This window comes from Aegilops tauschii, chromosome 4 (genome assembly GCF_002575655.3).
Source record: "Aegilops tauschii subsp. strangulata cultivar AL8/78 chromosome 4, Aet v6.0, whole genome shotgun sequence".
Classification (NCBI taxonomy): Eukaryota; Viridiplantae; Streptophyta; class Magnoliopsida; order Poales; family Poaceae; genus Aegilops; species Aegilops tauschii.
The window spans coordinates 307,746,448-307,750,624 of NC_053038.3; positions in this window are offsets into that span (position 1 = coordinate 307,746,448).

Genomic DNA, 4,177 nt, shown 5'->3' on the forward strand with positions numbered 1-4,177 from the left:
ACCTAGATGAGAAGTTCCGCCGCTGCAAGCCTCTGTAGCCACGAAAAACCAATCTGGACCCTGATCCAACAATCTACCGGAGGGGAAATCATCACCGGAGGCCATCTTCATCATCCCGGCGGCCAGCATGATGAGGAGGGAGTAGTCCACCCTCGGGGCTCAGGGTTTAAGCCAGCAGCTATGTGTTTAATCTCTCTCTCTCATGTTCTTGATTTGGCACAATCTTGATGTATCGCGGGCTTTGTTAATATAGTTGGATCATATGGTGTTTTCCTGTCTCCATCTTGTTGTGATGAATTGAGCTTTCCCTTTGAGATATCGTTATTATAGGATTGAATACTTTTATGGATTTGAGAACAGTTGATGTACGTCTTGCTATTAATACCCGTGGTGACAATGGGGTATCATATTGATTCACTTGATGTGTGTTTTGGTACTAAACTCGCGGATTCCGAGGTGCCATTGGGGTAATCTATGCATAGGGGTTGATGCATGTTCTCGTCTTTGTTTCTCCGGTAGAAATCTTGGGGCACTCTTTGAGGTTCTTTGTGTTGGATTGAGTATTATGAATTTGAAATTGTTTGACGCATATCGTATGATCAACTCACGGATACTCATGGTGACATTAGAGTATCTAGGTGACATTAGAGTTGGTTGATGTGTATCATTTGGTGTTATTTTTGAAGGAAATATGCCCTAGAGGCGATAATAAAGTTATTATTTATTTCCTTATTTCATGATAAATGTTTATTATTCATGCTAGAATTGTATTAGCCGGAAACTTAGTACATGTGTGAATACATAGACAAAACAAAGTGTCCCTGGTATGCCTCTACTTGACTAGCTCGTTTATCAAAGATGGTTATGTTTCCTAACCATAGACATGTGTTGTCATTTGATGAACGGGATCACATCATTAGGAGAATGATGTGATGGACAAGACCCATTCGTTAGCTTAGCATTATGATCGTTACAGTTTCATTGCTACTGCTTTCTTCATGACTTATACATGTTCCTCAAACTATGAGATTATGCAACTCCCGAATACCAGAGGAACACCTTGTGTGCTATCAAACGTCACAACGTAACTGGGTGATTATAAAGATGCTCTACAGGTGTCTCCGATGGTGTTTGTTGAGTTGGCATAGATCAAGATTAGGATTTGTCACTCCGATTGTCGGAGAGGTGTCTCTGGGCCCGCTCGGTAATGCACATCACTATAAGCCTTGCAAGCAATGTGACTAATGAGTTAGTTGTGGGATGATGTATTACGGAACGAGTAAAGAGACTTGCCGGTAACGAGATTGAACTAGGTATTGAGATACCGACGATCGAATCTCGGGCAAGTAACATACCGATGACAAAGGGAACAACGTATGTTGTTATGCGGTTTGACCGATAAAGATCTTCGTAGAATATGTAGGAACCAATATGAGCATCCAGGTTCCTCTATTGGTTATTGACCGGAGATGAGTCTCGGTCATGTCTACATAGTTCTCGAACCCGTAGGGTCCGCACGCTTAACGCTCTGTGACGATCGGTATTATGAGTTTTTGTGTTTTGATGTACCGAAGGTTGTTCGGAGTCCCAGATGTGATCATGGACATGATGAGGAGTCTCGAAATGGTCGATACATAAAGATCGATATATTGGATGACTATGTTTGGACATCGGAATGGTTCCGGATGAGTTCGGGCATTTACCGAAGTACCGGGAGGTTATCGGAACCCCTCGGGGACTGCATGGGCCTTATTGGGCCTTAGTGGGAGAGAGGAGGAGGCGGCCTAGGAGGGGGCGCGCCCCCCTAAGCCCAATCCGAATTGGGTGAGGGGGCCGGGCCCCCTTTCCTTTCTCCTTCCCCCTCTTCCTTCTATTCCTAGTGGGACTAGGAAAGGGGGGTCCTACTCCCACTAGGAAGAGGACTCCTCCCGCCTTGGCGCGCCTAGAGAGGCCGGCCGGCCTCCCCCCTCCCTCCTTTATTGTAGCGACCCGACCTCAGACGGTCAAGTCTCTATGCTTCAGTGTCATCCCTGGATCTGTAATGCTGACACACACAATACTCGAATGGACTTATAATAGAGTAGCAATCACACACTTATTACATTGAATGTCTCAAAAGAGAACTTATTACAATAATATGGCTTAAGGCATCTAAATAAGATAACAGCGGAAGGTTCGGAAGATAAAGTGAGTCCATCAACTCCAACGACTTAGCTGAGTGCACGACAACGACCTAGCGAACCTTACTCTCATGTTGCAGCCAAAAAACAGGTCAGCACATGGAATATGCTGGTAATATAACACAGTAGAGCAATGAACAGAGTAATGCTATCACTACATGCATATATGGCTGGTGGAGGCTCTAAGTTTATATTTGTTGGGGAACGTAGTAATTTCAAAAAAAATTCTATGCACACGCAAGATCATGGTGATGCATAGCAACGAGAGGGGAGAGTGTTGTCCACGTACCCTCGTAGACCGATAGCGGAAGCGTTTAACACAACGCGGTTGATGTAGTCATACGTCTTCATGATCCGACCGATCAAGTACCGAACGCACGGCACCTCCGAGTTCAGCACACGTTCAGCTCGATGACGTCCCTCGAACTCCGATCCAGCCGAGTGTTGAGGGAGAGTTTCGTCAGCACGACGGCGTGGTGACGATGATGATGTTCTACCGACGCAGGGCTTCGCCTAAGCACCGCTACGATATTATCGAGGTGTAATATGGTGGAGGGGGGCACCGCACACGGCTAAGAGATCAATTGTTGTGTCTATGGGGTGCCCACCTGCCCCCGTATATAAAGGAGCAAGGGAGAAGGCCGCCGGCCTAGGAGGAGGGCGCGCCAAGGGGGGAGTCCTACTCCCACCGGGAGTAGGACTCCTCCTTTCCTTGTTGGAGTAGGAAAAGGGAAGGGAGAAGGAGAAAGAAGGAAGGGAGCGCCCCCCTCCCTAGTCCAATTCGGACTAGTCCATGGGGAGGGGTGTGGCCACCCTTTGGGGCCTTTCTCTCCTTTCCCGTATGGCCCATTAAGGCCCAATACGAATTCCCGTAACTCTCCGGTACTACGAAAAATACCCGAATCACTCGGAACCTTTCCGAAGTCCGAATATAGTCGTCCAATATATCGATCTTTACGTCTCGGCCATTTCGAGACTCCTCGTCATGTCCCTGATCTCATCTGGGACTCCAAACTCCTTCGGTACATCAAAACACATAAACTCATAATATAACTGTCATCGTAACGTTAACCGTGCGGACCCTACGGGTTCGAGAACTATGTAGACATGACCGAGACACCTCTCCGGTCAATAACCAATAGCGGAACCTGGATGCTCATATTGGCTCCCACATATTCTACGAAGATCTTTATCGGTCAGACCGCATAACAACATACGTTGTTCCCTTTGTCATCGGTATGTTACTTGCCCGAGATTCGATCGTCGGTATCTCAATACCTAGTTCAATCTCGTTACCGGCAAGTCTCTTTACTCGTTCCGTAATACATCATCCCGCAACTAACTCATTAGTTACAATGCTTGCAAGGCTTATAGTGATGTGCATTACTGAGTGGGCCCAGAGATACCTCTCCGACAATCGGAGTGACAAATCCTAATCTCGAAATACGCCAACCCCACAAGTACCTTCGGAGACACCTGTAGAGCACCTTTATAATCACCCAGTTACGTTGTGACGTTTGGTAGCACACAAAGTGTTCCTCCGGTAAACGGGAGTTGCATAATCTCATAGTCATAGGAACATGTATAAGTCATGAAGAAAGCAATAGCAACATACTAAACGATCGAGTGCTAAGCTAACGGAATGGGTCAAGTCAATCACGTCATTCTCCTAATGAGGTGATCCCGTTAATCAAATGACAACTCATGTCTATGGCTAGGAAACATAACCATCTTTGATTAACGAGCTAGTCAAGTAGAGGCATACTAGTGACACTCTGTTTGTCTATGTATTCACACATGTATTATGTTTCCGGTTAATACAATTCTAGCATGAATAATAAACATTTATCATGATATAAGGAAATAAATAATAACTTTATTATTGCCCCTAGGGCATATTTCCTTCAGTCTCCCACTTGCACTAGAGTCAATAATCTAGTTCACATCGCCATGTGATTTAACATCAATAATTCACATCACCATGTGATTAACACCCA